The following is a 13,844-nucleotide window of genomic DNA, read 5'->3' as shown; positions in this document are numbered from 1 at the left end:
TCTGCTCCCGCCCGACTCCCCCGCTGTAAGCATACATTACCTGTCCTTGCTGCACGGGTCCGGCGTCCTGCTCTCCCGTCCGGCCAATCAGTGGCTGCGGCTGGGCAACACACTAATTGGCCGGACGGAAGAGCAGGACGCCGGACCCGTGCAGCAAGGACAGGTACTGTATGCTTACAGCGGGGGAGTCGGGCGGGAGCAGAAGGGGTTAAGGGCGGCAGAATTACATACTCGCTGCGGTCGTTTAGACCGCAGCAAGTATGTAGTGTATGGGAACTGCCAGGACCTGCCGGGCTCGCAGCGAGAATCTCGCTGCGAGCCCGTTCGTGTTAATATACCCTAATTTTGTTTTTTGTTTTTACATTCTGAGAACCATAAACTTTTTTATTTTCTTCTTTAACAAAGCTGTATAATGGATTGTTTTTTGAGGTTGTCTGGGGAGCCGAAGAGAGCTGAAACCTTCGGCTCCCATTGTGACATTGTGCAGCTATTGTACATCACATGCAGGCTACATTGGGCCCCTTTAACTCAAAGGGCCCTTCAGGGACATGTCAGGATGTACATCAGCATCCCTTTTTAAAAGATTGCCAATGTGCAGCCAAACAGATGCTGTGAAATATGATGTGAATCAGGCCTCACTTTTTTTTCCTTTTTATAGGCGTGGTATCACTGTGATTGAGATATTCGTTCGCCCTCTCCATGTCTCAGAAGGATTAATTCTGAAAGGAAGTAAGCACCAGGGAGCAGAACCTTTCTCTTGTCTTCTGTTCCCTGGACAGCTGCTGTTTTAATGGTAACATGTTGGAGTACATAGGACTTTCTAACAAAGTCCCCATTAGCATCACATTTTGATGTATGCATCAGGCTGTACATTGGCAAATTTTAAAAATAGATGTAAACACTGTTTATTTGAAACTCAAAAATATGGTTGAACATACTTGTATGTGGTCCAACACAGACAACATACACATGGACAGAACACAGTCGCAATAAGACTACATTAGGCCCGTTCCACCCAAAGGGACCTTTAGCAGGCCAAAAGGCCCGAAGGGCTTTAGCAGGGACATGTCAGGCTGTGCGTCAGCATACCTTTTTAAATATGATGTGATCTAGGCCCCACCTTTATTCCGTTTTATAGGAGGGGAAGTAATAAGAAAGGACCTTTATTTTCTTACTAGGTTGAACATGCTGGATAAATAATGAATGTTTTATAGGCCAGAACTTTATTGTTTTGGCTATACCTGTAAAGTATTACTATATGTGTGTACTTCTTGCAGGTATATATTTATGTATTATGTATGTGCTATAGAAACATGGAATATCCTGTCTTCACTGGTCATAGTCTATAAGGTGCTTAGAATTGTTTCAGTTAAGATAACAAATGGTCATCATTTGCTGAGCCCAGTGGGAATATACAGAGAGTCTAACCTGTCAGTTTACTATAACAATTATTATAGTGCTTGAAAAGCACTATATTGTAATCCGTATTCTTCTTCTTCTTCCGTTTCTTCTTTTTCCAGCTATTTTTCTGCGCGTAATACAGCCCGAACCGCTTTACACACAGACTCCGTTAAAACTGCGTTTCGAAGCCCTCGGAGGTTTGTGGTGTGCTATCTATTTTTCGTTTCAATCAGATTTGTCGTTTTTAAGAAATTTACGTTTAAAGACCTCAAATTTCCCATAGAGAATAATGCCCATTGCAAATAATGGCCACACTCTAACCGCTAACAGCCAATCACAGCACATATGCAAATAGCTGAGATATAGCAGCCAATAGGAACTCTACGGTCTCGTCAGGCAATGTCTCACACCATCCACAGTCACATGTCCACTATTGGCCAATAGAAGATGTAATACATGAAAGGTCCTTAACGATTTTGTCTCACTGACATGAGTAAGATTGTCATGGTAACCGAGCAATGATCTTTACCATTATAAGTACCCAGATCGCTCTTAAAGGGACCCAGGTCGCCCTTAAAAAAACGCAAGTCGCTCTTAAAGGGACCCGAGTCGCTCTTAAAGAGACGGGAGCCATGTCGCTATTAAAGGGACCCAAGTTGTTCTTAAAGGGACCCAAGTCGCTCTTAAAGGGACGGTACCCAATTCGCTCTTAAAGGGACGGGACCCAAGTCGCTCTTAAAGGGTCCCATGTAGCTCTTAAAGGGATCAAAGTCGCTCTTAAAGGGACGGGACCCAAGTTGCTCTTAAACGGACGGGACGCATGTTGCTCTTAAAGGGACCCAAGTCACTCCAAAAGGTATGGGACCCATGTCGCTCTTAAAGAGACCAAGGTTGCTAGAGCGACCTGGGTCCCTTTAAGAGCGACCCGGGTCCTTTTAAGAGCGACCTGGGTCCCTTTAAGAGTGACATGGGTCCATTTAAGAGCGAAATATGTCCCTTCAAGAGCGACCTGGGTCCCTTTAAGAGCGAAATGGGTCCCTTTAAGAGCGACCTAGGTCCCTTTAAGAGCGACCTGGGTCCCTTTAAGAGCGAAATATGTCCGTTTAAGAGCAAAATGTGTCCTTTTAAGAGCGACCTGGGTCCCTTTAAGAGAGAAATAGGTCCCTTTAAGAGTGAAATTGGTCCGTTTAAGAGCGACCTAGGTCCCTTTAAGAGCGACCTGGGTCCCTTTAAGAGCGATCTGGGTCCCTTTAAGAGCGAAATGGGTCCCTTTAAGCGTGAAATTAGTCCCTTTAAGAGCGACCTGGGTCCCTTTAAGAGCAAAATATGTCCCTTTAAGAGAAAAATGGATCCCTTTAAGAGTAAAATTGGACCCTTTAAGAGCGACCTGGGTCCCTTTAAGAGCGAAATTGGTCCTTTTAAGCGTGAAATTGGTCCCTTTAAGAGTGAAATTGGTCCCTTTAAGAGCGAAATGTGTCCCTTTAAGAGCGACCTGGGTCCCTTTAAGAGCGAAATGGGTCCCTTTAAGCTCGAAATGGGTCCCTTTAAGAGCAACCTGGGGCCCTTTAAGAGCGAAATATGTCCCTTTAAGAGCAAAATGGGTCCCTTTAAGAGCGAAATTGGTCCCTTTAAGAGCGACCTGGGTCCCTTTAAGAGCGAAATGGGTCCCTTTAAGAGCGATCGGGGTCCCTTTAAGCGTGAAATTGGTCCCTTTAAGAGTGAAATTGGCCCCTTTAAGAGTGAAATATGTCCATTTAAGAGCAAAATGGGTCCTTTTAAGAGCGACCTGGGTCCCTTTAAGAGCGAAATGGGTCCCTTTAAGAGCGATCGGGGTCCCTTTAAGCGTGAAATTGGTCCCTTTAAGAGTGAAATTGGCCCCTTTAAGAGTGAAATATGTCCATTTAAGAGCAAAATGGGTCCTTTTAAGAGCGACCTGGGTCCCTTTAAGCGTGAAATTGGTCCCTTTAAGAGTGAAATTGGTCCCTTTAAGAGCGAAATGGGTCCCTTTAAGAGCAACCTGGGTCCCTTTAAGAGCGAAATATGTCCCTTTAAGAGCAAAATGGGTCGCTTTTTTTTTTCAAATTCAAATATTTATTAAAGATTTTTTTTTTTACAAAATACAGGGGAACAGGGAGAGAATCAAAACATGGAGCACATTAAAGACGTAAGGAGCAAAGATAAACTATGAACCTGAGCAGCCAGGCGCAACAAGCCGTGCTGCCGACATGCACATGATAACTACCGTAAGCGATCTGGGTCCCTTTAAGAGCGATCTGGGTCCCTTTAAGAGCGAAATGGGTCTCGTTAAGCGTAAAATTGGTCCCTTTAAGAGGAAAATATGTCCCTTTAAGTGCAAAATATGTCCCTTTAAGAGCAAAATAGGTCCTTTTAAGAGCGACCTGGGTCCCTTTAAGAGTGAAATGGGTCCCTTTAAGAGCGAAATGGGTCCCTTTAAGAGCGAAATATGTCCCTTTAAGAGCAACCTGGGTCCCTTTAAGAGCGAAATATGTCCCTTTAAGAGCAAAATGGGTCCCTTTAAGAGCGAAATTGGTCCCTTTAAAGGCGACCTGGGTCCCTTTAAGAGCGATCTGGGTCCCTTTAAGAGCGAAATGGGTCCCTTTAAGCGTGAAATTGGTCCCTTTAAGAGCAAAATGGGTCCCTTTAGGAGCAAAATGGGTCCCTTTAAGAGCAACATGGGTCCGTTTAAGAGCGAAATATGTCCCTTTAAGAGCGAAATGGGTCCCTTTAAGAGCGATCGGGGTCCCTTTAAGCGTGAAATTGGTCCCTTTAAGAGTGAAATTGGCCCCTTTAAGAGTGAAATATGTCCATTTAAGAGCAAAATGGGTCCTTTTAAGAGCGACCTGGGTCCCTTTAAGAGCGAAATGGGTCCCTTTAAGAGCGATCGGGGTCCCTTTAAGCGTGAAATTGGTCCCTTTAAGAGTGAAATTGGCCCCTTTAAGAGTGAAATATGTCCATTTAAGAGCAAAATGGGTCCTTTTAAGAGCGACCTGGGTCCCTTTAAGCGTGAAATTGGTCCCTTTAAGAGTGAAATTGGTCCCTTTAAGAGCGAAATGGGTCCCTTTAAGAGCAACCTGGGTCCCTTTAAGAGCGAAATATGTCCCTTTAAGAGCAAAATGGGTCGCTTTTTTTTTCAAATTCAAATATTTATTAAAGATTTTTTTTTTTTACAAAATACAGGGGAACAGGGAGAGAATCAAAACATGGAGCACATTAACCCTTGTTTCACACGTAGTAATAGTGCGGCCGTATGTACGGATGTAATAGTGCGCCCGTATATTTGAGGGTTCGTGTGTATGCTGTGAAGTATAGGATATGCGGCTGCACAGTGCACACTATGTATGAATCTACGGCCCTATCGTAAACGGACCCGTAAAAAATGAACAAGACCATTATTTGCGGCTGAATATGCGGCCGAGGATTGACAGGCGGTCCGTACAAAGTACTTCAAAAATAGCCGGGAATGATGCCGAATGCCGATGCCTCTAATAGTTACTATATTAAATTAATCAAAGACATTTTATTTGTAATCAAGACACTTTCGTTGATCAATAATTTATTTCTAACGAATCCATCATTTTGCAATTAAATATACTGTTAAAAAAAATAGATATATAAATAAATGTATATTTATCTATATATTTATTTTTTGACATTATATTTAATTGCACAATGATGGATTCGTTAGAATTAAATTATTGACAAACGAAACTGAATTTATTTCCAAGAAAATGTGTTTTATTCATTAAATATTAATTAGTACAGGAAGCACTATAAGCCGGTAATTCATATTCCCGGTAATAGAGCTTTCTGTACTAATCATCACTTTACTTTAATGAAAACATCAAATGTTTCTTCTAATTATGTTATGACAATAACATTATTAGAAGAAACATTTAGAATTATATGTGCGCTCAGCTGATTGGCTGTTCGGCTGAGCGCACATATAATGAGCCGGTCCGCAGTACAGTCACTTCATTGTGCTGCGGACCAGCGAAGAGGACACATCGGGGTGAGTATAGAGCTCTCCACACCCCCTCCCCAGCACTGCACCCCTCCCAGCAAGGAAGGGGGGGTCAGTTAACCCCTTCCTTGCTGGGATGGGTGCAGTCTGACATCAGTCTGGCCCCCCGGGGGTTAAGGGGGATGCAGTACATCCTCCCTTAACCCCTTGGGGGTCAGACTGTAAGCAGCGATCTGTAAAGATGCTGCATACTGTAAGGAGCACAACACCGCTCACAATGATGGGTGTTGTGCTCCTGTTTGTGTGTTTTGTGTGTTTCTCCCTTTTTGTTTTTCAGATATCGGTATCCTGTGGATTACGTCGGATTCCATGGACTACGTCGATGACCAGCGGTTGTTCTTTGAATTTTTTTTTAATAAAATGGTCAATGAGGGTTGTGGGGGTGTTTTTATTTGAATAAAAAAATTTGTAAACTTGTGTCTTGTCTTTATTTCTTTACTTTATAGACTTAGTAGTGGAAGCCGTCTAATAGACGGAATCCATTACTAAGTTGGGGCCTAGTGTTAGCCGGTATAAAATGGCTAACACTAACCCCCTATTATTACCCCAGTACCCAATGCCACCAGGGGTACTGGGAAGAGCCGGGTGCCAGTGGTCCTGGAGCGTCAAAATTGGCGCTCCTGGACCGGGCGGCAGCAGGCTGGTAAGATTTAGGCTGGGGAGGGCCTAAACCAATGGCTCTTCCCACCCTGGTGTTACCAGGCTGCTGTCGTTTGGTTTTTAACCCGGCTGGTTATAAAAATAGGGGGGACCCTATGCGTTTTTTTTTAATTATTTATTTATTTAAAAAAAAACCGCATAGGGTCCCCCCTATTTTTATAACCAGCCGGGTTAAAAACCAAACGACAGCAGCCTGGTAACACCAGGGTGGGAAGAGCCATTGGTTTAGGCCCTCCCCAGCCTAAATCTTACCAGCCTGCTGCCGCCCGGTCCAGGAGCGCCAATATTGACGCTCCGGGACCACTGGCACCCGGCTCTTCCCAGTACCCCTGGTGGCATTGGGTACTGGGGTAATAATGGGGGGTTAGTGTTAGCCATTTTATACCGGCTAACACTAGGCCCCAACTTAGTAATGGATTCCGTCTATTAGACGGCTTCCACTACTAAGTCTATAAAGTAAAGAAATAAAGACAAGACACAAGTTTACAAATTTTTTTATTCAAATAAAAACACCCCCACAACCCTCATTGACCATTTTATTAAAAAAAATTCAAAGAACAACCGCTGGTCATCGACGTAGTCCATGGAATCCGACGTAATCCCCAGGATACCGATATCTGAAAAACAAAAAGGGAGAAACACACAAAACACACAAACAGGAGCACAACACCCATCATTGTGAGCGGTGTTGTGCTCCTTACAGTATGCAGCATCTTTACAGATCGCTGCTTACAGTCTGACCCCCAAGGGGTTAAGGGAGGATGTACTGCATCCCCCTTAACCCCCGGGGGGCCAGACTGATGTCAGACTGCACCCATCCCAGCAAGGAAGGGGTTAAGTGACCCCCCTTCCTTGCTGGGAGGGGTGCAGTGCCGGGGAGGGGGTGGGGAGAGCTCTATACTCACCCCGATGTGTCCTCTTCGCTGGTCCGCAGCACAATGAAGTCACTGTACTGCGGACCGGCTCATTATATGTGCGCTCAGCCGATCAGCCAATCAGCTGAGCGCACATATAATTCTAAATGTTTCTTCTAATAATGTTATTGTCATAACATAATTAGAAGAAACATTTGATGTTTTCATTAAAGTAAAGTGATGATTAGTACAGAATGCTCTATTGCCGGCATATGAATTACCGGCTTATAGTGCTTCCTGTACTAATTAATATTTAATGAATAAAACACATTTTCGTTTAAATAAATACAGTTTCTTTGTTCAATAATTTAATTCTAACGAATCCATCATTGTGCAATTAAATATACTGTCAAAAAATAAATATATATATAAATATACATTTATTTATATATATATTTATTTTAACAGTATATTTAATTGCAAAATGATGGAATCGTTTACATTTAATTATTGAACAATAAAAGGGACTTTATTAGACAGAAAATGTGTTTTATTAATTCAATATATTAACCATGAGAGACATCGGCTATAGTGCAGAGGATCGCAAACCCCGGTAATAGCGAGTCATGTAAACTGTGTTCCCTGCTTTCCCAGATGCATCCAGAGGTGTTTCCATCACTTTCTTAACATTTTATTTGTTATTTTTAGTTGAACCAGATTTCCAAGTAAATGACCGTATGTTTTGAGCCGCATGTCTATTTTTTCCCACGGCCGTAGTTTCACCCGCACATTTACAGCCGCATAAAAAATACAGCCGCACAGTTACAGCGTGTGAAACCAGCCTAAAGACGTAAGGAGCAAAGATAAACTATGAACCTGAGCAGCCAGGCGCAACAAGCCGTGCTGCCGACATGCACATGATAACTACCGTAAGTGATATTATAATAGTAGGACCCCTGAGGGTGTATGTCAAGTGCACTAGGAGTAAGTTCGCAACCAATAGGAAGACTGAGCGAGGCACCTGGCGATTCCCTGTCACAGTGCAAGTATCAACTTAGAATTCCTGGGCACGATAACAAGGAAGAGACAGACTGGGGGAGACAAGCAGAGGAGGGAAGGGGGAGTGAGGGAAGATGGCAAAGGAATAGAGAAAAACACAGGTAAAGTCATGATGTAAAACACGTAGCGACCATACAATCCATACCTGTACAGTCGGCAAAAGCCAAAGAGCAAAGATCACTGAGTCCGGACGCCCGGCAGGCCGCATGAATCTAACAAGGGAGGGGGTCCTGGGTACCAGGCTGTGAGAGGTGGACCGTCCTATATCGGGGCGAGGCCAGAAAGTCTAGGCAGGGGAACCATGTAGAGGTGTAAGAGGAGATTTCCTTCGGGGATGTCGCCAGAAGTTCCTCCATTCGGTGAATGTGAGAAACCTCTTTGAACCATTCCTCCAGAGACGGGACATCCGTAGATCTCCAGTGCCTGGGTATTACGGACTTAGCTGCTTGTAACAAATGTCGGATGAGGGATCGCTTGTATTTTAGTCGGGCCATAGGGAACATAAATAACAAGACCGATTCCGGAGTGTTGGGAATGCGGGCGCGCGTAATCTCAGAGATAAGGGCTACTACCGTACTCCCGAAAGGCTGGAGGCGGGTACAGCCCCACCAGATATGAACCATGGTTCCGGGTGCGCCACTGCATCTCCAACACATGTCCGATACGGTGGGGAACCACTTGTCTAAGGTCACGGGGACCCTATACCAGCGAGACAAGATTTTATAGCAAGTTTCTTGTGCTCTCGTGGCAATGGACGTTTTATGAGTAAGGAAGAAACATCGGGCCCATTGTTCCTCGGTAAACTGTTTACCAAGTTCTGCTTCCCACTTCCTGCAGAAGGGGGGGAGTTCCTCCAACCTATTCGCAATCAGCTGTCCATAAATAGCAGAGATGGAGTGTGTAGGGGAGGAGGGGGACGTGCATAAGCGTTCAAAGTCTGTGAGGGGCCAGGAGAGGCGTTTACCCCTAGCAACGGAGGAATAAAAATGAGTGAGTTGCATATAAGCAAAGGAGAATCCCGTCGCTCGATAGTTCTCGGGAAGAATGGATGAGAGGGGTTTGAGAGAGCCCTTAGAAAGGACCTGGTGAAAACGCAATGGGGTGCATTTGGAAAACCCTAAGAAGGGGGCAGACGAGTCCCCTGGAGGGAATTCCGGGTGGTCAGTGATAGGCAGTAAGGGGCCTGTTGGGTTGATTAATGAGATGCCCGAACTACCTGTGTGGAGGCTGGCTAGAGTGTGAGGGGTGGAAAAGGACATAATATGGGTGTCGGCTAGGGACGGGGCCCATATCCAGGGGAGCACAGCTAAAGCTTTAGAAGAGAGCGCCTGAGCCAGGCGGACCCACAGCTTCGACCTCTCGTTGTGGATCATGTCCAAGATCCTAGCGTGAACGCAGGCCATATAATATAGACGGCAATCTGGAACACCAGTGCCCCCCAAGAGTTTAGGTCTGGTGAGCGTCAGCTTGTTAAGACGGGAGCACCTGGAGGCCCAAACAAAGGCGCCCCAGCACCTCTGAATCTGGTGAAAGAATGTTGAGGAGATAAGGATCGGCACTGTCTGCAAGAGATAGAGAAGCCGAGGTAATAAATTCATCTTAACAATGCTGATTCTGCCAAACCAGGAAAACTCTGGGCGGTTCCAATTTTCCAGATCCTTACGGAACTGTGAAAGGAGGGGGGAAAAGTTGGCAGAGAAAAGAAGGGTAAGATCCGGGGGGATTTTAACACCTAGGTATGTGATACCTACATCGGGCCAGACAAAAGGGAAAGAGGACTGCAAGGATAAGGCTAGCCGGAGGAGCAGGAAGACATTGAGGGCCTCTGATTTGGACAGATTTAGCTTAAAATTGGACCACGCTCCGAACTCCGACCACTGGGCCATAAGGGAGGGAAGAGAAATCAAAGGGTCCCTAACATAAATCAGCAGGTCGTCGGCAAACGCCGAGCATTTGTATTCTACGCCGCCCACCGTTATGCCATGGATGTTCGGGTCCGCCCTAATAGAGGCCATCAAGTGCTCCATGACCAGGACATATAGTAATGGGGATAGGGGGCAACCCTGGCGGGTGCCATTGTGTATAGAGAACGGGTCTAAGAGAGTTCCATTGATTTTTAGTTGGGCCATGGGAGACTGATAAAGCGCCGTAATTTTGGAGCGAAAAACCGGACCCAGGCCGATGCTGTGGAGAGTTTGTGCCAGGGAGGACCAGGAAACCCTATCAAAAGCCTTTTCGGCATTTAAAGATAAGAGCATCAGAGGGATCTTATGCATACGTGCATGATGTATGATGTCAATGGTCTTGATAGTATTGTCCCTGGCTTCCCTCCCCGGCACAAACCCTACCTGGTCCAGATGGATCAGAGTTGGAATCAGAGTGTTGAGACGATTGGCCAGAAGTTTGGAGTAGATTTTTAGATCAACATTCAGTAGGGAGATGGGGCGGTAGCTGCCGCACAGTTGGGGGTCCTTGCCGGGCTTGGGGAGGACTACTATATGGGCTAGTGTGGAATGTGTAGGGAAAGGAGATTCTGGGGAAATAGAGTTAAATGCGGACAATAGAAGCGGGGCTAGATTTGACTGGAGATCCTTGTAAAATTTAGCGGTGTATCCGTCCGGCCCTGGGCTTTTCCCTCCTGGAAGGTCCTGTATCACTGAGGCTAATTCCAGGGAGGAAAAAGGTTCTTCTAGTGAGGCTATGATTTCGCTGGAAAGGTTGGGGAATGGCGAGGGTGGGGGGGTAGTGGAGGTCGGGGGCGGGAGGTGGTACAGTTCCGCGTAAAACGACCGAAACTGGGCTAAGATGTCTGGGGTGGTTCGGGCAGTGGTGTTAGTGTTTGTTTTAACTGATGAAATGTGGGATTGGGCCATACGCGCCCTCAGGGACCTGGCTAGCATTCGCCCACTCTTATTTCCGTACTCGTAAAACCTGCTTTTACATACTTGAAGCGCCCTGCCCCACGAGGCTTCAAGAAGTCGTTTGACCTCGAGCCTGGCCGCCTGCAATTCCCTGAGAATCGGGACCGAAAGTGCACGCTTATGGGCCAGCTCGAGCCGGGAGACCTCCCGAAGGGCCCGCGACAGTTTGTGTGCTTTATCTCTCTTCAGTTGCGCCCCCTTTCTCATTAACACCCCACGAAGGACACACTTAAGTGCTTCCCATTTGATATAGGGGGTTGTGGGTTCGTCCGCATGGTCCTGCAGAAAAAATGGGTCGCTTTAAAAGCGAAATCGGTCCCTTTAAAAGCGACCTGGGTCCCTTTAAGAGCGACCTGGGTCCCTTTAAGAGCGACCTGGGTCCCTTTAAGCGTGAAATTGGTCCCTTTAAGAGTGAAATTGGTCCCATTAAGAGTGAAATTGGTCCCTTTAAGAGCGAAATATGTCCCTTTAAGAGCGAAATATGTCCCTTTAAGAGCAAAATGGGTCCTTTTCAGAGCGACCTGGGTCCCTTTAAGCGTGAAATTGGTCCCTTTAAGAGTGAAATTGGTCCCTTTAAGAGCTAAATGGGTCCCTTTAAGAGCGAAATGGGTCCCTTTAAGAGCAACCTGGGTCCCTTTAAGAGCAAAATATGTCCCTTTAAAAGCGACCTGGGTCCCTTTAAGAGCGATCTGGGTCCCTTTAAGAGTGACCTGGGTCCCTTTAAGAGTGAAATGGGTCCTTTTAAGAGCGACCTGGGTCCCTTTAAGAGCTACCTGGGTCCCTTTAAGAGCAAAATATGTCCCTTCAAGAGCGAAATATGTCCCTTTAAGAGCGAAATGGGTCCCTTTAAGAGCGACCTGGGTCCCTTTAAGAGTGACCTGGGTCCCTTTAAGAGCGAAATTGGTCCCTTTAAGAGCGAAATTGGTCCCTTTAAGCGTGAAAACGGTCCCTTTAAGAGAGAAATTAGTCCCTTTAAGAGTTACCTAGGTCCCTTTTAGCGTGAAATTGGTCCCTTTAAGAGCAACCTGGGTCCCTTTAAGAGCAAAATAGGTCCCTTTAAGAGCGACCTGGGTCCCTTTAAGAGCGATCTGGGTCCCTGTAAGAGTGAAATGGGTCCCTTTATGTGCGACCTGGGTCCCTTTAAAAGCGACCTGGGTCCCTTTAAGAGCAACCTGGGTCCCTTTAAGAGCGAAATAGGTCCCTTTAAAAGCGACCTGGGTCCCTTTAAGAGCGAAATGGGTCCCTTTAAGAGTGAGCTGGGGCCCTTTAAGAGCGACCTGGGGCTCTTTAAGAGCGAAATATCCCTGGGTCCCTTTAAGAGCGAACTGGGTCCCATTAAGAGCGAAGAGACCCACGTCGCTCTTAAAGCGACCCAGGTCGCTACTAAAGGGACCCATGTCACTCTTAAAGGGACGGGAGCCAAGTTGCTCTTAAAGGGATGGGACCCCAGTCGCTCTTAAAGGGATGGCACCCAGGATTAAAGTTAAAAGGAAGTCACTGGTAAAGGGGTGCTCTTTTCAAGCAATATGTATTTCCCTGGAAATGCAAATCTAGTTATGTATATTATTTCATTTATTTTTATAAAATTACCTTTTGGAAAGGGGAGGGATTTTTTTAACCTTTTGTACTAATTTCGATTACATTTTTCTTTTTTTTTTTAACAAATTTAAACGTGGACAATATCACACTTCTGTTTTAGGGTGCCTTCACACATACCGACTCGCAGCTGGGCTGCGGCTGGGCAACACACTGGTTGGCTGGGCGGCAGAGCAGGACCCCGGGACCCCGTGCAGCCAGATTCAGGTAATGTATGGAGACAGCGCGGGACTGGTGCGGGAGCCGAAGTGGTTAAGGGGGCGGCTGAATTACATACACGCAGCGGTCTTTCAGACCACTGCTTGTATGTAGTGATAGGGGCCTTCCAGGACCTCGGCTCGTAGCAGAAACTCGCAGCGAGTTTTTTGCTGCAAGTCGGTATGTGTGAAGGCACCCTTACAGTGTATTTTAATTTCGAGGATTAACCCCTAGACGACCCTGGGCGTACAGTTATGCCCTGGAAGTCTGTCACCAGACGACCCTGGACGTAACTGTACGTCCTGGGTGTTTATCCTGAAATTAAGCGTGCTCCGGACCGCTGCAGTGAGCAACCGGGCCCTCACCTTTAATGACAGGCTGCGATCGCGTAAATGACAAGAGCATCTCCTGTCACCTACCGATCCGGCCCCCCGCAGTACGACTGCGGGGGTCCTGATTGCTTTCACGGACCGCCGGAGGTCTCTTACCTTCATCCGTGCGGTCCGATCGGCGCTCTGCAAATTAAGTCTACTACAGGCAAGCTCAATCAGAGCGCCTATTACACTGATCAATGCTATGCCTATGGCATAGCAATGATCAGTGTATGCAATCTTATGATGGCATGTAAAAGTCCCCCCGGGGGACTTAAATTGTGTAAAAAAAAAAAAAAAAAAAAGTTTTTTTAAAAAAATACCCCAGAGCCCCTCCCCCAATGAAAGTTAAGTTATAAATAAAACACATATAAATAAATAAATGAACATATTATATATCATAGCGTGCGCAATTGTCCAAACTATTAAAATATAACAATCGTCTATTATATATATATATAATAAAAAGTGATCAAAACGTCCAAGCTTCACAAATATGGTATTAATAAAAAGTAGAGATCATGGCACAAAAAATTACACCCCATACAGCACTGTAGGTGAAAAACTAAAACCGTAATAAGAGTCACAATAGGACCACTTTATTAATAATTAATTTCATTAAAACAATATACAACATTAGAGAATCTGTGTAAACCTGCATATGGTTGTGTTTGAACTGACCTATAGAATAATGGTATCACGTCGCTTTTACCGTATAGTGCATTACGCAGACACAGGAACC

Source organism: Dendropsophus ebraccatus, chromosome 6 (assembly GCF_027789765.1).
Source record: "Dendropsophus ebraccatus isolate aDenEbr1 chromosome 6, aDenEbr1.pat, whole genome shotgun sequence".
Lineage (NCBI taxonomy): Eukaryota > Metazoa > Chordata > Amphibia > Anura > Hylidae > Dendropsophus > Dendropsophus ebraccatus.
This window is presented reverse-complemented; position numbering follows the sequence as displayed.